This window comes from Haliaeetus leucocephalus, unplaced genomic scaffold (assembly GCF_000737465.1).
Source record: "Haliaeetus leucocephalus isolate CR32 unplaced genomic scaffold, Haliaeetus_leucocephalus-4.0 Scaffold151, whole genome shotgun sequence".
NCBI lineage: Eukaryota > Metazoa > Chordata > Aves > Accipitriformes > Accipitridae > Haliaeetus > Haliaeetus leucocephalus.
The window spans coordinates 6043659-6066722 of record NW_010972587.1 but is presented as its reverse complement, the minus strand read 5'-3'; positions in this window follow the sequence as shown (position 1 = coordinate 6066722).

Here is a 23064-nt window from a genome sequence, read left to right as displayed (position 1 = left end):
TACTGACAATTAATGTAGGCTTCCCTGTTAGACTAGTAATTAGGCCTTCAAAATGTCAGAATCCAGTCCAGGTTGAATTTTCTGGATAGTAATTGTGCATAAATAAATAAAAAATTAAAATTAATGGGAATTGAAAATATCTGGCTGGATCCAAGTGCAATTCTACTCCCTGGTGGGGAACACGGGGGGGCCAGGCTGGTTCGTCCTTGCGAGTGCTGAGGGCTGGCCCCCTCCAGCTTGCCCGGCAAAATCACTGCAGTTGCTCACTGGCTGAATCAGATATTTTTCACATGAGTAAAGAAAATAAAATCTGTCACTGTGCAAGGCAGAGCGAGATCTTTCTGAAACACAAAGTGCTACTGCAGTGGTTCGTGTTTATTAGTAGTCTTGAAGATCACTGCAGTTAAAATGGCTGGAATAAAGCTTATCCTCCAGCTGCATAGTAGTCGATGGCAGAAAGACAAAACCAGGAGCGGGAGGGCTCCCAGTTATTCCCGGCTATGGGAGAGGACCTGCCACAAATTCCCACTTACTCAATCCAGGAAAATGGGATGAGGGGCATCTGCTATTGCCCTTCGTCCTAATAGTATGCATATTTACAATACATGCCACTGAATCAAAAGAAATGCTCCTTATAAGTTTACCTTCGCTGGGAGGATTTGGAGAGTAAAGCAGCTGCCAGCTGTTGAGGTGCACAGCCTTCCTGCCTCACGTGTCTCTGAGTCACCTCTGTTTTCAAAAATACTGGTTTGTCAGGAGACAGACATTTAACCAAGTTCTGCTGGCTAAGCTGTAGAACATGGCTGCCCTTTTTGACCCAAGCAGTTAGACAGAGGATTTTGGTTCAAATGAAGCTCTAAGACAGACATCTCTCCTATGCAACCTGTGTATTTCCGACTAAGGTTCCCATGCCAAAATAAGAATAAAACTTGGGCATGAGGAAGTTCACAGCCCATTTTTTATTTAGTCCTCACTCCTGAAAAACTTAGTCTTTAGTTTTCTTCTAACTGCTGCTTTCTCTTAGACTCTCTAAGACTCTCTCCTGCCTTTTTTCCACACAGAGGCAGAGAAATACATGCATTTCCCTACAAAAGGAGAAATCTTTAACCATATCCCTTATCTATATGTGCCCTGCAAGTATCCCAGGGACAGCTGTATCCCAGAAGGTCTTGTACCACCTCAGCTTTGAGTAGAAGATACGAAATGGTTGGGTTTTGTTTTTTTATTTTTTTTTTTTTACATTCTCTATTAATAATGACAGATGTGTAATATTCATGTCAGGGTGATTTAATCCAACCATAGCAACAAGTTTTGCTACTGCCTTCCAATTTAATACATTGGAAATAAGAGAGAGATTCTATTTCCAAGTTGTGTCAAACATAATTTTTCAGTACACTTATAAAGGACATCATAAAAAACAGTTACAAACTTTCTCTTCTATTTAGAGGGAAAAAGGTTGTTCTGGGTTTTTTAATTTCAGATAAAATATTGCCATTTTCAGTAAACTTTATATATTTCACTTTTAAATGAAAAATATGTTCTAGCTATGGAAAAATCATCAGTTTGTCAGCAAACTTATTCTAAAAGGTGGAAGACTCTTTATTCTGAAGCAGCAGAAAAATATATTTTTTTTTTATTTTGTGTTGGTTTTCTTTTGAACTGAGCAATCTGGTTATTTAAAAAATACACCAAGATTATATTTCAGCCTGCCATATTCTGCAGGAAAAAAATATCAGAATTGCAAAGTGCTGTAATCACTGGAAATGGGAAACTGGAGTTGATAAGCTTCGTTTCCCATATAATCATTTCAGGTGAGTTAGTGACAGCTGAAATCAAATTCTGGGGATGAGCAGATGTGTCTTTAAATGGCTGAGATGTCTGAGTTCCTCCTCCCTCTTCTCTGTATATGCAGATTTAAGGAAAAAAAAAGATATTTTAGGGTTTTGATAATACGGCTTTTAAACCAAACTGTCTTTTTCATCTTTGTTAATGTGTTTGAGAAGGAAAGGGCTTTTGATTGAGAAAACAGTATAAAATCTAGACCCCATTTTGAAGGACAGCTTCTTCCCCTCTGTTTCAAATACCATCTCTATTGCTTTTTATTTACAAATAAGTTTATTTGTTGGACTATGTGTGTGTTGAACTGATAAGGAGGTCCTGGACTTGTCAGTAGGCTAGAGGGCTGAATGCTCCCACTAGGAAAAAAAAAAAATATTGCTTATGGGTTTGATTTTAAGTTTTTTAGTTTTAAGTTTTTCAGATTTTTCCACAAGCTTCTCTACAGCTAGCAGAGAAGATAAGAGAAATTCCAGCTGTGGCAGAGCTGAGAATGCACAATTTACGTTTGATAACTCTTCATTTTAGGTAGGGTGGGTTAGTAATTGCTGAGGTCAGTGGAAGAGGTGGTCGTGAAGGTAAGGGATGGGAAATCATGAGTCTGGACATGACAGGAATTTGGAGTGAGGAGACGGGGAATTAGAGAAACCTGAAAAGGGAGAATAAACATCCTGAAAAAGGGATTTTTAAATTTTTTTTTTTTTTCAGGTAGAAAAGCAAAAGGAATCGAAGAGGATAAAGCAGGGCTTTAGGATGGAAGCTGTGACCCAAGCACCATTAGCAACACAGTAGCTTCTCTGGACTAAATCTGCATTTCTCTTATCCTATTAACTGGGAAGGGCAGGTTATATTTACCGCTTGCTCCAATTAAAGAGCAGCACCTCCTCCAGACGAGACTGGGGATGAAGGCTTTGCCGCAGACGCTCGGGGGGGTTCCTGCTCTCCTCCCCACCTTCCTCCCTGCCCACCCATGACCCGGGGAGCCCCCGTGTCCTCCTCTGCCGTGGGCCCTCACCCCCCCCGCGCTTGGCAGGGGAAGGGCAATGCACATCCCAGCTCTGCTCATATTTAACCTTTCCTCACCGTCTCTGTCACCATGTGGAGACGAAAGGTGGAAAAAAGCGTCTCCTGGCTGAATTGTAAACCACAAAACTGGGGGGGCAGGGGAGAGGCTCAGGGGATTATCTTTAAGAGCATTCTTTTGCCACCTGTGATTTTGGATCTTCAAGAAGTAGCAGAAATTTCTGGAGATGGCTCAACACAGGCAAATATTTCCAGGGAAGGAAAGGAACAAGATGCAAACACTGCCACAAAGTCCCTTTTCTGCTTCTTGCCTGCCAGCCACAAAAAAAAAGCTGCGATGGGAGTGAAGATCCTTGAAAAAGTTCATACCCTCGCAACCTGGAAGGACCTTTCTCATCATTTCCAAAACACAAGGGAACATGCTAGACCGTTCGGTTGGATTTTCAACCGCTAAAAACCTTCACTTTCCATGACAACTGGGCTGACTCTCCTGCGTCCTCTTGAGGGGCTGAGAGCTCCTTGTTCCCTCTTCAGCGTGCCACTGGAGCTGGCAGCCATCCTCACGCTCCAGGCTTCTTTTATTCTGTTATTTTTTGTCTAGGATTAATTCATTAACATTAAAGATTGCCCACTAAAGGTGTATTATTCTGCCTTGGCGGGGGCAGCCCAGGGTGGGATAACAGAGCTCGGTTCTTGCTCAGGTATCTGAAGGGACCATGCAAATGAGCAGAGTAAGGCACAGGGGGATCGAGGGGGTATCTCACCCCAGTGTGAGATTTAACAGCCTAATGAAGTACCTACATCGCCGCTCAGCGCCCAACCTGCTGAGGACCGCAAGGGTTGTGCTGGTAAGGAAAATGGAAGCAGGATTAGGCCCAATGCCAAAGGCTGGCGGACCAAGATTAGCACACCTGGTCTTCTTTTGCAGCTCCTTTAATAGCCAACTTGGCCATCTCACGTATTTCTTCTCTAGTCCACCTGGAAGATATTAGAAACTGCGTGTTCAAAGTAAAGTTCAGTAGAAATTCCAACTCTCTTTCGCAGACGTCCTTTCTTATGAATGGGCTGTGATCTGGTTGGTGCCTCTAACGGAAGATGGCTGCTGCGTCAGACTTGGACGAGCAAGCCTGTCCTGATTACCCTAGTCTTGTTACGTGAGAATTTGTAGCATATTTCCCCTGAAACAAAGAAACATGGCACATAAGGCAGCCAGAGACCGGCACGCATTTCTATCCCAGAGCTACTGAGTGTTATTATCTTGGAAGACAGCACTGCCATCTGGGGGATGGAAAACCAGTATTTCAGTTATTTCAGTCACAGTTCAGCTACCCTGTTGGGGGGGGGAGTGTGATGGTGGAAACATGGAAAAATAAATAGAAACCTGCAGTAGCTCACAATGATTTTCTTATGGTATACATGAATCAACAATCCCCTATTGGATTATTGCTCTCAAATTGGGTAATATTATTTTTCACTTTAATACAAAGGTTCTACCCTTCCAGAAGCATAAGTGGGGTCTTGCCATTTTAATGTTTATATCACTTAACAACTGGCTACATGGTGCAAACACTCAGTAATGAATTCCCTGTAATTCCTTGAATTACAGTATTATTCCCTTTTTGCTCACTTATACCAGTAAACAAGGGCAGAAGTGATTTGCTGAGCCCAGCTAATAAACTGTTCCAGAGGCCAGTCTGCAGTCTTTGAAATTTGTTACAAATAATAATGCAGACATTACCATACCCATATCTTTTGACATCCTACTGAGCCTACTGCCATATGCTTTACACACAGTATTTATTCTGAAACATGTGTCTTATTCCTGGGAAAACTGCTGTCCTTTCTTCCCTCTCATCTAGGTCTGTCAGGATTTCCTTCTGTTTCACTGATAGAGAAATTGCTGCACATACTTATATAGCTAATTATTTCTTTGATTTAGCTTAAAATCCATGTAGAATATGGAGTTAGCAGTCTAAAAAAACTACCCCACAACCTCAAAACCACACAAAATACCCAACCCCAAAAGTCAGCAACGTGATTTATCAACAATTATGATACGCTGGCATGTAGCCAGCTGCTTCTGATGTCCTAAATCACCTGTATGTTTCCTGCATAGGCGTGTTCGTACCGACTCAGAATGTGATGGCACAAGGAGCGTAAGCTGACCTGAGACCAGACGGAGGCCAGAAACGTGATTCCCATTCCTGCTCTGCCCTTAGCCTTGTGCTTCCATCCTTTCAATGTGTTGGCTCAGCAAAGCAAATTGACCTTGCTAAAAACTTTGTGTTTTTTTTTTTAATCTTCCCAAATGCAGGTTAGTCTTCAGCCACATCTGCTCCCTAATAACACGGGCACAAGGGAGAACTGAGATCCTGCAGTTAAAATTGCTATTTTGAGAGGTGGTACAAGACATGTATCCGCTTACACTGAGCATGAAACCACATCCTCCCATATGCGGTTTACAAATCTAATCATTCAGTCATATATGAGGTAGCATATTTAAGTCCAGAAGATTATTGCATGAAAATTCTGGTAGTCCATAAGTTTTCTAATAGAACAAACCCATTTTTTTTCTGTAAATCATACAGAAGGAACCTTTCTTATAAGACCAAAACAATGTAAAACCGAACAAGACTCTTAAGACTGAGTGCAGAGATTTTAATGTAGATTCTTATATAAATAGATTATATAAGCACACCCAAATGGATTACCCCAAACAATATTATTTGAACTGACTCACTACTTATTTTTTATTTGTCATTTAACTGCAAATGACTGTCCTCTGCATGAAGCCACTTTCTTTTTATATCATTTACTATTTTAGTGAGCCCATATATCCTACCTCTGCTGAAAGGATTCTCCTGCAGTAGATAGAAAGCATTTTTAATTCTGTCTTACAAACCTCCATTTTTACACAATTTTCATGGAGCAAAACTTCATAATAAATGCTGAAGACCCTCTTATGCAGATGTTCATGAAATACATCTGCCATCAGACAGGCGTTACCAACCCGCAGGATAGAGATGCTTTGGTGCAGCATTTCTGCTCTTGAGCTATTCAGCAGTTTGCTTAAGAACAAAGTGACCAGAGGGTGGCTCTTGAGCCATGTGCAATCCAAGTGTGACTCCCCAGCACAGCTGGGTCCAGCTGTTCCAGCTGTAGAAGCCTCCAAACCCTCAGCTGCCGGGAGAAGAGACACAGAAGGGACAGCTAAGGTCTGCCCTTGCAGCAGAAATCCAGCCTGCAAGATGACTAGGAGCAGCTGCCTGCCCTCTTTTCTCATTTCTTCTGTAAATATGGAAGGGGTTCTGTTGATTGGGATCATGTGAAGATTTAGGAACCTGACGTTAAGGCTGGCCACCCCTGGTCCATAGCATCTTGAAGGAAATTATTGCATATTTGTCATACCACAGATAACTGCTGCTACTGATGGCTGCCAGAATTTTATGTACTTTTATGAGTAGCAAATTTTGCTCTAATGTAAGACATTAAAAATGTTGCATTTATACCGAACAAGAAAAAAGACAATTCTGGCCTTCTAGTCAACCATTTTAGGAATAAAAATTAAATGTACTGAATAAGGTCCTCAGGAGGTTTGTTCATTCTTAACCAGGCCAGCAACATTCCCTTTCAGGTACAATAAAGCAAGCTTTGGCCGCTTTACACAGAAACTAGTGTCGAGCATTAAGACTGCATAACATCCTATCATCTCAGGTCAGCTTAATGGCTTTTTCTTATGAAAGTCTCAAAGCACTTACGAACCCAAGAAGATGCAGGTGATGTATTCAAAGCTGCCCAGGGGTTTTGGACACCCAAATCTCATTAATTATAATGGAAAAATGGGCTTTCAACCCCCAGAGGCAAGTCTGAAAACCTCAGCCAGATGGTATTGTTATTAAAGCACAGAACTGGGAGTTAGGAGCTGCTGTGAAGAGCTTCACAAAGAAAACAGTGCTGTGCACAAGAACAATTAGCATTAGTGGATTTACAAAATAAAATACAGGTGCATGGGTACATAATTCAATATCACCTGTTCTACATTAAGCAAAAACCTAAGAACATGGGCATACAAATCCTCACAGTTTTTAGTTTTCTTGTGTCCTGTTACATCCCTCTAAGCCAATTCCTTCCTGTCTGCTGAAGTTATTTTGCTACTGCAGTAGCACCTATGGAAATGGCTGAATTATGTCTGGGGTTTATATTCATACTTTAAAACCAGTCTAACCATCATTATCTACTGAGGGGAACCAGAGCAGAAAGAGATTATATATTTTTTTTCCCCACTGGCACTTTTAAGTTAAGTTATTGTTTTAACCCAGTAAGTACAACTTATTGTGAAAGCTCCACACTGGAATCACTTCAGGATGGACTACAAGCCAATGTGTTTGAAGGCTTTTAACAGCTGAGGAGAAGAAATAAAAAAAACCAAAACCAAACCACCTTAGATCATTTTAAAGTGGATGCATCAACTACCTATTCAGTAAAATAAAACAGCTTCATGTTCTCTGCTTTGTGGGAAGCAGGGAGTCAAAAGGAATAGACAAAGAAAAAGCTGGGCAAGGAGGAAATAAGAGCTTGCTTTAAAATCTAGGTTTTCCTTTAAATTACACAGGCCTTCCACAAAATATGGTGGAGTGACCAACCAGAGACAGATGAAGCCATCTCCTAATCAGCACTGGAAGAACTGCTTGCTGTAAACACAGACATTCAATTTGCTTGTGACAGCATTCATTTTCATTTGACAACATTCTGGCCGTTTAACTGGAATAAAAGCTTGCAGACAGTCGGTGACAGCACAGCTCTTGAGACGCTGCAGTTTCGCAGAGTCGAAGGGCATTTCCTGCTGGAGACCAGCAACAAACTCTGGGGGCACCAGAGGTTGTGTTATTCATAGCCCATACAACTGTTGCTTCCTTATAACCGCTATAAAAAAATAAGTTATGTCTCAAGGATTTGTTAGATGTCTACTTCCTATCGTTTTATAGCAGAGAATCTGTTCTCTTTTCTTCTTTGCTCCATATTACAGGATATTGCTGGACTCTCAAAAATCACAGCCAGAGGAAGCTGTCTATTTGAAAGAAAATTTACGCATTTCGTTTCAGAAAACTTCTGTTTTGACTTGGGGGTCAAAGCATTCGTAAGCTACCAGTTCTGTTCATCCTCCACACACTCTGGTCCTTTTGCACCTGAGTCCCAGCCTTGGCAGACAGCATGTTGTAAGACACAGTGTTTCCCAGGATCTTTGAAGCGACATCTTCTTGCTGGGAGTTGCATTTGCTCTGAAAATGAGGGACCCATGAAGGTGGCAAATCACAGGTGGGGTGCAGTGTTTCACCTGCGTTATAAGCAATATTGAATCCTTTATTGGGAAAATGTAAAAGGGGTGTGTGCAGGGTGCTTCTGCAGAGTTAAATGGAGTGGCCAGCTCATGGCGTACCCTTCCTGAGGAAGCTGAATGGTTGTGGGATAGGCTCAAAACTCTCGGTGGAAGTAGTGAAACCAAGTCACAGCTATAAACAGCTGCACCTGCGAAGAACTCTCACAGGAGCTAGGTTTAAAGCACTGCCAAATTTACACAGCTGCAGTAAAGGAACTGTTAAAGGACTTTATGAAAGAGAAGCAGAAAGTATCACAGAGCAGCAAAAAAGCCTCCAGAGAAGTAGCCACCTGAAGGAGAAGTGAGAGAGGAAGGAAGCGGGACTTTAGCTCTGTCCCAAGAGTGGTGAGGAAAAGGATGGAGGGTGGAGAGCAGCAGAGTCTCTACAGAAGTATCAGCATCTGGCAACTGTCAGGGTCGGAATGTGGGGTTTGATGGGCCTTTGGCCTGACCCTCTACAGCTGCTCTTTTGTCATTTACTGTTGTGCCAAGATCTGCATACTTGTACTAGTTAGTGAGAGCAAAGAGGATGAATCTATGCAGCTGTTTACTTCCACCTTGGCAGGTCTTTAAAGAATTCAGAGAGGTCCGTGGTCTGAGTAATATGGGACTTATTCAAAATATGGAATGGAGGGGTGGTTCCTGAGAAACAAGGAAACTCAAGTGCAAGTGTTTTCTTAGAAAAGATTTATTGAGGATTACCCTCAGGTCTGTCTAAGGAAGTATGACAGTGGGGCGGTGAAAGGAGCCAGCCCTGCAGAGTATTCAGAGCAAGCAAGACTCAAAAGCTGATGAGGCCAGAACAGTGGTGACCCAGTAACCTGGTCAGTAGGGGACATGCATCTGGTATCAGTGGGACACCAGGTGGAAGGAAATGTTACAGCTTCTTTGTTTGGTTTTGGGTTTTTTTTCTTTTTTTTTTTTCCCCCAAATAAAAGTTTTCTCATCCACGCATTTATAAATTGTATGTTATTTTCTCTTATGATACCATATAAAATAGATGGGATGTTTCACACAACCAGGTTTATAATGGACACACTAATGCTGCCTGAACTGTAACAGGGGATAGTTATATAGAGAAAAAAAAACAATTCACAGAGGAAAAAAAATTCTCCACCTTTGCCTTATCTTGAAAGGCAGCAAGAGAAACTTTTTTCCCTTTCTCATATGCAGCCTCGCCAGAGGCCATTCCTCTAGTCACACTGCAGGTGTGGAGCCTGGAGGAGCCATCGCATGTCCCAGCCTGCCCTTTCTAATAGATATCCTTTTTTGTTGAAGAGGCAGCTTTAATTGAAAATATGTCTGCTTGAGAAAGAACAAGGGTCATGAACTTGCTCCACGGTGGGAGCCTGCAGGAAAGCACTGGCCTAGCTTTGTTAAAATGCCTTTTTCCGCGAGCCGGATGCCGTCTCTGCAGAGTTCAGCCCTGCTCCTACGCACATCATCCCTCCACCTCCTGCTCCCAGCAGCTCAATCGTTTTGTGGCTGGACCAGCAGAAATAAGACCAAACAGGATACCTCTTAAAGACAGCTTTTTGGTGAAGGTGAGACAAGGCACGAGGCAGGGCACAGACCCTGCACACAGGGATGCCCATCATCCTTGGTGCACAGCCAGGACAGTTCATCCCAGCCGCTCTGAACAGCGAGGGATCTCGCAGATGCCCATGCTATAATTACTGTTTGTAAAAGTGTCCTGGTAATTTTCTGTTGCATCGTGGCATTTTGCCCAAACAACAGCAACAAAAAATAATCCAGCACACAAGGCTGCAAATCATAAGCTAAGGATTAAGCCTTCCTTAGACTGTGAAGTTTACAAAAGCAGTGGAAGAAAGGAGGAATAAAATTCATGGTCCCATTACCAAATCTAGTGCTAATTTTACTGGCTACAGCAAAGCTGAAACTTAAAGCAAATGGAGTCTCAGAAAAAGCATTTAGTCCCCCACTGGATTGGCCTCCTCTTTTTTGTTGATTAAGTAAGCTGACTGGTCCCATTTAAAATAATTTAAGCCCTAACCCAACTAAACAAGGCATTTAGAGACTTTTACCCTGAAACTGAAAGGATGCTTTCTTTCCAAAACCTAGCCTTCTCCAGACCCTGAAGGGTACAACTCCACCTCATTACGTGGGTACTACTGCAGAGCCCGACCGTCACCGCAGACGGACTCACCTGCAACAGAGCTGCCTACAGGAGGTCTTTACGAAGAGATCTGTGCCCCGCAAATGGCCAGCGAAAGCAGCAAGAGGATTAGTGACACCTCATTTCTCCTGTCCCCTACAATCAGCTAGGGACTCGGAAAGGACAGCTTTATTATTTTGAAGCCTAAGTTGTGTGGGGTAAATTGAGTCTTTTACCCTAAATCTTTCTCCAGCGGTCAGAGCTGAACTGATTTCCTCCAGGTCCCCGGGAGTGTCATAACAGGTTCTCCATCGTTCCATTACGCTGCTCCCGACACCTCTCCCTGATGGCAGAGGCAGCCCCATTTACCTGGTTTTTTTTTGTTCCCTGACAGAGAAACCACAACAAATACAAGTCAATCACTCTCCTTTGGAGGGTAGCAGCAGGAAGATAGGAACATTGCTGCTGAATTACAGCTATTCCAAAGAGATTTATTGTCCCCCTGGGCTAATAGTGGAGGGCCAGCTTGTTAAATGGTGTAAATCAGCACAGTCACAATTTCACCTAAGCTTCTAAGGAAAGGGTTTCGCTGCCACTCTGAAGAGATGCCTGACCTCTATCATGTATTTCCACATGTCGCTCCTGTAAACCATTGCCAATCGAGAGCACAGTATAAATTTTGATGATGAAAAGCTTCGTGTAAACAGAATGACTGGCAACATGGCATCCGCTTTGCTCAATCAAAAGCGAACGTGATGTATCCAGCATAACCCAAAGTTACTGAGAAAAGCAAACACATTTGTAATTCATCTGATAGAACAGCAACAGAGGCAAATTAACTGACTGCTACCATCTGAGAAATAGGATAGAAGCATTTTAGTTGGAAGCAAAGTTCATATAAGATGCACCTCGTATTCTGCTTATTCAGTTTTATTGTCTGAATCTGAGAGGTCCTAGTTCAACAATGAATTCAAGTGCATTTTTAGACTTCGCTAAAGCAAACAGAACTCTTGTAAAGCCGTTGGGCTGCTGATCCGTAACCCAGTAAGGCAGCCTTTCCGTTAAAATTCAGTGGTTACGTCTACCCTGGCCTTTGAGGGCCCCCTCCGCTTGACTCTCAAGATGAGGCGCAGTCTGTCCTGACTGTGAATTTGCCCCCGTTGAAGCATCTGACACCCCAGGTTCCTGAGAGCATCTCGGGCTTAGGTGGCCTTGGATGCCGTGAACTGACTTCTGACGTTGCCAAAGACTCCCACGGAGCCTGCGCGGAGATAACTGCGCTTGCCGAGGGCTGGGAGAGGCAGAGAGGGTGGGCAAAGCTGCCCTTAGGGGTCTTCATGGAGGGCTGGGCAGGCAAAACCAGCCTCTGAACAGACCCCTCTTGAAAAGGGCTGGACTGTAATAATTTAAGCCTAAATTAGAAAAGTAGCTATCAAATTAAATAAAGACATAATTCTAGTTAACCAGGTCTGTGGTTGGTTAAAAATTCAAGGCAGCATTTTCCCCTGTAGTTTTGCAATCTAATTTGAAAGACATTTATTCCCTCCCTGCTCCACTTCACCCAACCGTGACGATCATCAAACAGAAGTTGTTCAGCCTCATTGCATGAGATGAGCTGTCTGGCTTGCAAGCAGGCAAACCTTCTCCTCCCCTCCAAACTCCTCTGTAACTGAGTTATTGATCACCCTTTTTATTACGATAGTTTAAAGGTGTAGAACAGTAAAACAGTAGCATGGAGCTGTAGCAACGTCCTGGTGACTTTGTCATGGGGTGGGGGAAATGACAGGGGACAGAGGGACACAAATTTTGAAATGAAGATTAATCGCAATTGTTATTCTAACAGAAAATTTCCATCTGTGCTTGTATCTAGTTCTCATTTTATGTCACTGTTGTTATCACTCCCTTCAGCTAGGAAAGGAGGAGTTCTGGGTTTTGATTCAGGCTTCTAATGAGAGAAGAACAGAAACCTGCTGAAAAGAGCAGAAGGTACCCATATGGGTGAGAGCAGTAGCCAGATAGACAGTGGTGTAAATTAAATTGCTACATCTAATCCTTCAAGGAAACTGGGTCTGGGAGGGCTCCTAGGATACTATTGCAATGAGCAACTCCAGCCGCTGATTTAGAATGTAAAACTTGATGTTGCAGAGATAAATAAAACCTGGTGGAAGAGAAAGAGGTATGCTAAATAATGCACTCTCTCTAGTAAATAGAGAAATTGAGGTGCAGGTGCTCATATAACCTGCATTAATGATGTAATGACACATGAGGTAAAAGAAAGAATAACATAGACAAAACAGATTTTTGTTTGTCGCGACAACTTCAGGGAATGATAGTAAGCAGCCTGTACCGAGGAGGTTTTTTTGTAGGAGAAACTGTTATAGACTCCTAGAGGGAGATCTGGAGGGCATGGAAGTGAAAGCATCAGATCTGAGGTAGAAGCAAAGTACCTGAATTAATTGTTCTGCAATGATAAGTTGCAAACAAGGCAAAAAAGACAAACATGACCCAAGATCTCACATCAACAAAATGGTGTGCTGGTCCACAAGGAGTGCTCCAGCATCTCTAGAACGAAAGAACAAGAGTTCTGTCCTTGGTAGCACTCACTGCTGGTTCTGTATCTATGAAGTGAAGAACCAATGATAATAAAATTGTGATGAAATGAATAGATAACAATTGACAGAGAAAAACTCCCTGTTACAATAAGTCTTTCACAATGAGGTCGGAAAATGATAACCTGTAATTTACACAGACACAGAAACCCATTGCAGAAGATATCCTGGTGAAAAACCAGCAGGACAGAGCTATGTTATACATTTTAACTTTTCTGTATGCTTCACATACATTTTCCCAGCAGGACCTCATCTGCAAGACAGACATTTTTATTTCCGTATGTTCAAGATACCTCACTCACAATGGAAATGGTGCAGATTGAGCAGATGCAGTATACTGTTCCTAGACTGGCAGAGGCATCAAAACCTTGAGCTATTGGAAGAGACTAGCAGAACTTGGCTTGTTAGGCTAAACTATATGAAGGATGAGGGTGGATAAGACTCCTATCTATTAATACATAGGGAGGAGGAAGAAAGAATAAATGCAGAGACACAGGAACTTTTTAAACTCAAAGGCAGTACTGGCACTAGAATAAATGAGTATAAAGCAGTCACGAATATATTTAGGCTGGAAATGAGAAAAAGTTTCTAACCATCACAGGAGTGAAGTAGCTTTATAATAAGAAAAAAAAAGGTCAGAATTCTAACTAGTGTTTAAGGCAGAGCTTAAGAGTTATTGTTTAACAAATGGAATTGAACAAGGCAGTGGTGAGAGGAGAATAAACTCAATATGAAAGATTCCTTCTAGTTCACTTTTTGCTATAAAAATCCCTTTGATTTTTTTCTAGAGTCCTAGATAAAGATTGAATAAAAACATTTCCTTTAATTATCACCTGTAAGTTATTTTCTAAATTACAATAATAGGAACATGAAAGGACACTAATTAAAATGCAAATGTCATGCTAATAGTCACCTATCTCTCTTATCTTTTCTTTTGCCATAGCTTACAATTGGTATATGTGACACCAAAGATAGAGATCTAAAGAGTGTCTATGAAAGATCCAATGGTTTTATTTGCTTAGTATTTCCTGGATAGTAATACAGTGTTCCAAGGGGAGATAAATTACATCGTTTGATGAAGAAGGGATAGAATTTACTTTCAAGATGTGTGGGATCATTGCCTTGTTGTAGGGATCATTGTCCCTGGATAAGTGATAAATAAGAATCAAGGTCCCCCTTTGTCCCTCCCTTTCCCTTTATGAATCACGGCATGGGATGCCACAGGGAACCTTATGGTAACAAAAAAAGTCTTACTTGCTCATACTGCTCAGAGGGACTGATGTCCCATATTACTAGGATAAAACCAGGCAGGCGTTTGCCTTAAGTAGTTTATACTTAACTCTACTGACACAGCTATTAGCTTATGCAAGCACGCACACACACAAGACATTAACCCATTTCTAGATGCCCTCCCTCATCCCCTGCTTTGTTGCTAGTTTTCAAGTATGAAACACCTGTTGTAGGAAAGCAGCTGTAGGAGAAATCTTCTGATATGCCCACGCTGTTTCACGCAGCCTTCTCTTCACATAACAGCAGTCCTAGGGCAATACGGAGACTTTCCTTAGAGAGGCAGCAGACACACCTGGGCACAACGTGCAAACCTCTGAGAGACACTGCAAATTGATGTATCCTCTACCCTCTAAAATAAATGTTTTTTTAGCTCCTCTATAAGTGTAGAGTCCCTCAAGGACTAATAGAGCATTGTTGATTTCAAACAAAAATTATATGCTTAAGTACCACTGAAATCCAGTCAATGTCTCTAATTGTCTCGAGAAAGCCAATTGTCTTATCTTGTTCTGCACATTCAAGTAATTGTTTGCATTATATAGCACATTATATATAACTGCAATACCCTCTTAAACTATTTTAAACTATATTGAGAATCTATTTATGCTGCTTGATGCAAAAAGCTGGTAACTATGTAAGATGAGGTTTTGAAAAAGCTCCATCAAATCCTAGGAGGCATATTAGAGAATGAAGAGTATAGAGCCTAACAAAATATCATAACAAGAAAAACAATCACTTTATCCATAATGTCTATATTGCTTTCGTAGTGCTTAGTTTAAGTGCTTCAACAACTTTTGTTATTACCTGCTAAATGTATTCTAATCTCAATGTTCACTAGACCGTTTTTGCCAATATATCAGTGGAACCACTGATGCAACAGTTGTTATCTATCATTAATAAATAAAACTGAGTCTCAAGCAAATGGAAAATCCTGTAATTAAGAAAATCAGGAAATATTAATGGAGCCTTCCACCCTTTCTTGAGAGAAGCATGACATAGTCATCGTGATCTTCAGGGAACTAAAGGACTCCTACACAAAACAATATTTAAGAACAGGCAAACTCAAAACCTGGTGCTACTTACCAAGTGTGAAAGGCAGGCAGAAAAGAGAAAAACTTTAAAACAGAAGCACTGCAAGACCCAGAACAGAACAGCAGATGAGATGGCTAGGTTTTACACAAAACACCGGCTGGCCTTCTCCTTTTCAGCCCTTCCTTCATGCAGCAGAAAGTGGCTGGAAGAAAGCCTGAGAGCCAGGGAAGAACTCCTGAAAGATTGATAAGCAGACCGTAGAGGAAAATGTCAGTGGACCTAGTGTAGTAGACAATATTACATAGTTGGTGAGTGAAGAAGGGGTTTAATAAACTGTTGATGCCAGTGGGAGCTGGAGGAGTCCCTCAGCCTCCAAGTCCCTGGTAAATTTGCCCTTGAGACTAGTGGTGGGGGGGGAGTGAGGGGACCACTTCAAGGGACTTGCTAGAACAAAGAGCAGGCACTGCTGCAACCGCCCTGAGCAGCACGTTGGGCCATAGGTACCACAAAGATGACTGCTGTAGCTGAGACAAGGACCTAGAATAAATTATACTGGGTCTCAGAGGTTAACAAGATTGCACCAGGCCACATTAAGCCCCCTTTTCTGGGGAGGAAGAAGTTCAGTGCTATACCTTTATGGAAATGTTAACCTTTATTCTCACTGCCAGGGCATTCACTGTTACTACTACATAAAAAGAGGGCTAATGGGATAAACTTGGCTTAGCTGATCTGTGGAGAGCATCTAATTGATTTTGTCTGTAGGTGTTATAGCTGTGTAGCCTGTTTCCTCCTCTTTGGTTAATGTCTTCTCAAATAGTACCATTGACTGTCCTCTCCAAGGACGGTGCTGAAGTGCTCATCCCTCTTTTTCGCTCAGACACTTTTGGTTGGGTTTTACCTTCCTGTAATGCTCTAAATTCTTAAAAATTAAGCCAATGTGTTTGGCTTAATTTTTAATTTGTCTCTTGCATCCACTCTGCAAGAGAAATGTTTTAAATAAGCTGCCCATTAGCTGTCCGATTCCCTTATCACAGGGCCATGCACTCCTCCGCTTTGATTTGTATACAGCAGATTTGCAGATTTAGTGACATATTTCTCTGCTAGAGTGGACAAAAATCAAGCAACTGCTTTGAAGTAGATGGTACAGTATACTGGGGTACAGAAGTCCGAACAGTCATGCAGATGACTAATGATTTGGTATACAGCCAAAACAGTTTTCCAGGGCATCCACAGCAACACTTTTGTATGGTGATCGTAGAAATTGCTTGCTTTCTCTTGCCAAACTCCTTTTAGACAGTTACAAGATCATTAATGGAGGTCCCTTCGGTACTGAAGCAGCAATGAGATTCAAGTTAAACCTGAATCACAACCACGACAGGAATCTATTGCTACCCTGAAGTAACACTTTCCAGAAATATAACTGAAAACTGCATACTGCAAAGGGATAAAGAAACAAAATTAGATAGCAATTTACTAGTTTTTGCTAAGCCATTTTACTGAAGAAAAAAATGAAGAATTCACCCAAATGAAACCTTGGCAGTTCTCCTTGGGCCAATAAATTTCCTGATGAGACAAGATATAAATGAAGAGATGCATCAGAATTTCCTGAAAGAAACAGACATGATGTTTTTATTTGGCCTTCCTTCTAAATGAAATCTATTCATAATATCACACTGATGGTTTAAACATAAGCCTTGCCTTGAGGGAAGAACCACAACCTACAAATTGCTTCACAACAGTTCAAGCGTTAAAAACACACAGGCTTCCTGATGAGAGGCTTCTTGGGAAAAGAATCCCATCCAACAGCTTTTCTGTGCTAACTCCAAAGGTTTCTTCCATCTACCACAGCATTCTTCTATACTATCTCTGCTTCTGTGCCTGTACTCCGATTCTCTAAAGTACTGCCCTCGTAATCCCCAGGCCTGACAATACCTTTGTCATTGTACAAGGGTACTAGCTTGAAAACTGGAAAGTGTTTTGCAAGGCAAGAACTGTTTCTTAACAAGGCGTAGAACCAGTAGACAACAAATTAAACAAAAAATAACAGTAATAACTCCAAACCAGACCCAAAGTAAATAAACCTTCCTGAAAGATGAATAACTAGTGTATCAAATATATTTTGTAATAAGACAAAATTTATTTAGATGCCTTTTTGTTTAATCTATGCACTGTTATGGAGGTATCTCTTCTACAATCCCTTATCTGCAGGAAGGGATCATCTACAGTCCCTTCCCATCTGCAGGGAACACAGACTGTTTTCTTGTTGCATAATTTGTAAATATCCACTTTCCAAACAGGAAAACAGGTTTTCAATCTAAATAATAATAATAATAATGAACCTGAATACGGATACAGCCATTTTCAACGCAATGACCCTTTCAGCAAAATATCAGCTTCTTGAAATTCCATCTCTCAGACTGATGAGTAGCTAACTTTATGTAAAATTCTGAGCATATCACTATCAGTCTACCTTGGTTTGCTCAGTTACAGAAAACTCAGACATAATTGCTACCTCTTCTCAAATAACACAGACGCTGTGAGCTAGTCAGGGCTTCTGTCTTCTACCTAACAAACATATCCATTTTGTCTTAGATAAAGGCCAGGGAGGAAGGAGCAGAATCCTAGCCTGTTCCCAATGTGAATATCCTAACTGTTAGGCTGTAGATTAGACTGGCTTTTAATTGCTTTTATCTCGAATCTTAAAATTTCCAGGCTTGGTTGAAGAGTAGCACAACCCCAATATGGGTTTCAACATGGCAGGAAGAGAATTTCTCTACCCCAGTCCTCTGCAGCCTCTGGCCATAGAAGAATGTACACAACAGTAAGAGAAAATTCCCTATGTCTGAGCTACTCGCTACTATGGACAAGCAGCTGGAGATGGTCAGGATTTGGGGAGGGTAGAGGTGTTTCAGAGTCCTAGGAAAAAGGGATCTCTTCTAGATCCATGCAGTATAACAGTATTTACTAAGAATGTACCTTCAGCTCTGACCTTTCAGGAATTATTCTGATGTAGCTGAAATATCTACTTAGAAAAAAAGCAGGTATTCCTTCTTTATTTGGTGTGGTGCCTAAACGTTCCTAGAGAAACAGTGCAGACATATGTGGTGGGGGGGTCCCATACAGCTCTCTCTGAAAGTCTGGGCGTGATGTGTGAGAGGTGGGGAAATAAGCAAATGGGCAGGGAGGGAAGAAGGAGGAAAGAAAGAGAACAGGTGACAATTGGAAAGGCCATCTTGAGGGATATAAAAAAAAAAATAAAAATCCTTCCCACACATGGAACAGAGTCGTTTTACTCTAGTGGAAACCAGCACAAAGCAAAGAGAATCATCTCCGCAGACCGCCTTTGCTCAGATGAGAAGTCGGATCCGCAGAAAGCCCTGTTAATAAAAGCAAGCGGGAGGGAAAGCTCCAGAGAAAGGTTCACCCCTTCCTCCCAGGTCCCAGCACTACTTCCTAATATTTCCAATGCAGAAGAGTGCTCTCAAACAACAAAGTAACATAGACAGAGCTTTAGTTAGCTGAGAATAATTCTGATGTTGCCAACAAGAAATTTATGGGGAAGCCAGGGCACAGCACTAATTGAAGTGCTCTCCCACCCTGACGCAGTGACAGGACGTCCTTGTTCATGTCAGTTGTTTTTCCAGACCTGATAGCTTAGAATTATAGTTCTGCAGGACGACAGTGACTTTTGTCATCCAGCAAAGGCTTCATATTGAGCTTCCCACTAAAAATAATGCGATGAAATGGTGACAAGTGAGAGGATTCGAACTCAGCACCTCCTCACGGTAATTTCAGTTTAATCTTTTTTTGTCACAGCAGTGTGATTTCTGTCTTTCAGTTTCCCGTCTTTACCTTCCTTTCATTTGATCCTGTGTCTTGCTCTTTATTATATGATTATATGTACCTTGGAAGATTAAATGGTAGAAAACAGTACAGTGGCTGTATTGTTCTTCCCCTCACCCTTGTTTCTTTGCACGTTTGCAGATGCTGGGAGCTTTGTCTTTCAAAAGTGCTACAAAACACAGAGCTCTGTAAGCATTTCCTGATTTATGTTATAAGAAAGATGTTAATTATAATATTTATTTAAATTAAACCATTTGTATGCACATAGGGGACTTTCAAAACCATTTTGTGCACAAAATTGCTGCTACCATTTATTACTACATGAATATTAATTGTTTTAATTAAATTGCAGTAATATGAACATTACAAACCATAAGGAATAATACACAATGCATTCATCAGTAAATTGGGGGGGCGAGGGGGTGGAGGGAGCATCAAGGCTGTGCTACAGCCAGTGAGAATACAGTTATTCAATGGGTTAAGGTCTATGTGTATCTGTCAGATACGTAAACACCTCATGCCTTCAACAGACTGTGTAAGTTTAGGTTCAGCTTGACAAATATACACTCAGGAGTGTATACTAGTGTATTAATCTTTTCATGATTTAAAAGAAATAAATCAGAATTTCAAAACAAGCAGCGTTAAGGAGCATGCAAAACCAGAACGATAGGCAAAATGTCCCTACTCTAAACAGGCCACAGATCTCTGAAGACAAAATGCCTGAAGTGGGACAAGCAGGCAGCTCCTGGCTGGGCTCAAAGCTCCCTGAAATCCCTGGGGAGCAGTATTTTAAGCCTTGACATTTTAAACAGATGAGCATTTCCCTCAGCCCACCCTCTCCTCCTTTTCTCCAGTGCTCACACATCTTCTTTTTAAATAGTCATTACTTGAATGCTGTGGTCACACAGCATCGATTTCAAAGCTTTTTTTTTCCGTGCACAGAACTGAGCAGCCACAGGAGCAGGGCTTTGAAGAAAGAGAAGAGACAAGCAGCTGAGTTCACGCAGCCTCGAAACACTGAGCAGGAAGAAAGGCCAGGCAAAGGGGAAACTCAAGCCTGATGTCAGCACCAGCATTACCAACACCCATTACAAAGAAGTCCCCTGTTTTTCTTCAGGAAGTGAGATCCAGAGCTGGGCTCTTGGTCCGGTGCTGGGATCCTTGGTCCAGTTGCTCTTAGAGCTTGCACAAGGCTTTCAGAGAGAGGGGACTGGCCAGGCATCCCCTATGACAGGTAGGATGCTTAGCCAGAGACAAGCATCTTAGGCACTGCTGTGGTGCACATGTGGGGTTTTTTTTTCCTAAACAGGACTCAGAAGTGAGTTACCAATGGACCACTTTTTTTCTTAACTAATTTGCCAGTGTTGTTCAGTCCACTGAAGTCAATATGGGCTCCAAAGTGAAATCCCCTTCATCCCAGCATCAGTTGTGCATTCAGGACATATCAGTATTTTTAACTACTAGTCACTACCAAGTTCCTCAGCAATCAAGATCACACAGACACTCTGTAGTTCCCATTCAGAAGTAAAGCAAATTTTAACCAATCTTTTCATCTAATCATCAGGGGTACCAGGGTGGTTGGGGACTGGAGGACTTGTCCTGTGAAGGGGCAGCTGAAGAAAATGGGCTTGTTCACCCCGGAGAAAAGATGGCTTTGGGGGGCCTGATAGTACCCCCCGGTACCTAAGAGGTGGTTACCAGGAAGATGGAACCGAACACTTTATGGAGGTGCATGATGACAGAATGACAACAATGGTCATAAATTAAAATGGGAGTTTCTAACTTGAAATATAGGAAAATAAAAATCTCAAGAAGGAAAATTAAGCACTGGAATAAGTTTCCCCGGGGGTTGTGGAAAAAGCCCTAGGCAACCTGCTCTGAATTCAGTGCTGACCCCACTTCACCCAGAAAGTTTGGCTAGGAGACCTCCAGCATCCTTTTCAGCCCAGATGAGTCTGTGACTCTGTGTGGATCTTACGACTGAACTACCCTAAGGGAGCAAAGCCTCAGGATGTATGCCCTAATGCAAATCTCAGTCTTGCTCTGGAAAAGCCCTGAAGTCTCAAGAGAGGATTTATAACTTTTCACAGCACTGTGAAATAATATGTGTAAGATAAACTCAGGCTGTGTCTATTCTGTATTCTGTATGTGCTATTCTAGATAAGAACTTAAAAAGATAAAGCCCTATCTATCCTCTAGTCAGTAATGATCTTATGGCAATATTTATTATTTCAGAGTTTTACTGTGTGCCATTGCTAAGACTTCTAGTTTTGCAAACCCAGCTATAGCCTTCTAACTCAGTCTTAGCTTTATAAAATGCAAAATCAGTATTTCATAATATACATAGTTCTCTGAGATGCCATGATTCTGTGAGATATGAGCTCTTCAGATCCAGTTGGACAGAGCCACAAATGAATTCTATTCATATTCTGAATGACCTATAATCCAGAAGTATTTAGAGGTTTATTTTTCGGCCAGCCACATCAGAACAGTCATCCAACAAACCTAACTTTCAGCTTAACATCTATACTATGCCATACTGGATTTCAAGGGGACTGAACATTTCATATTATTGACTCCTCATTTGACGCACTGCATAGACTGTATAAGGATTTGCTCATTAGTATCTATTGACTAAAATGGGGCCACAGCTTCTGTTGACATGTGTCAGGAATTTTGTTCTTGGTAATATTTATTTGCTTTTATTTCTACACATAGTGACACTATAATGTAAGAAACAAAATCCTAAGAGGCAGTGAAGATATAACCACATAAGAAGTTAATTTCACTTTGTGATGCATACAACAAAAGCATATTTGGGAACAGAGTGGATCTTGAGCTATGGATTTTATGCAAGTTCTGTCATGTGGACCCAATGTGGCACCGGTTACCCTGTGAGATGCATTGATCTGCCTTCCCCCTTGTTCAGGACAGCTGAATTCAAATGGGAAGAAATGCAGAAAAGAGCCACTAGATCAATGAAGAAAAGGTAGGCTCTAAAGTCTAGGAGCTCAGCTCTCAACATGGAGGTTGAGAGAAGATACGATTTTTCTCTCTAAGTACATTAGAGGGTGACAGCAGGAAGAGAGAAGGCCTATTAAAGCTGAAGAACAACACTAACACAAGAACAAATGGATATGTGCTATGACTCAGTTTAGGCTGGAAGTTAGAGGAAATTTACAGGAATGGCCTTTCAGTATGACTAATGAAGAGGCAAACAACTTGCGCAGCTTTCAGATAAAGCTTTATTAACTTTATGACACAATTTCTGGTGATGGCATGTATCCAGGAGTTCCCTTCAGTCTTATGAAATGTGTTAACAAGACACAGCTACTCAGACAATGTTCCTCCTCCATGATTGCTATCTAAGGATAAATTTAGGATGGGGAGACATTCTCTTCCATGTGACTAGCAAAGCAATCTTGCATCTTAGTTCAAGAGAGAACATTACATAATTTGTTCATGCCTCCTTTACTCAGAACAGAACATCCTTTTACTTTAAAATCTTGGCTTCCCCAGAACATTATAGGAATTTTGTCACTGATCACAGTAAAAGGCAACTGTATTTTTATATGTTACAGTCCACATATTGTATGGCTAAGGCTGTGGCTACTCAACATTAAATAAAGGCAAACACTGGAAAAGTCAACCTCCTGAAATCACAGCGGTGACTGTTGGAGAAAAAACATGAAAACCTCTCTACTCCTTGTTACTTCTTGTTATTTGTTGCTTACTTCTTACCAAGCTTTGGGGCTAAAAGAAAAAAGAAAACCACCCATAGCTATACAGCAATCAGCAGCGCTTGGGGTAAAGGATATTACACTCAAGGGAACAATGTCTAGATCCCCATAATTCTAAGATAATATGCAGTGATAACATTAAATCCAAAAAATAGTCTTGACACAAAACAACATACTTCTTAAAAGAAGATCTGAATTTGC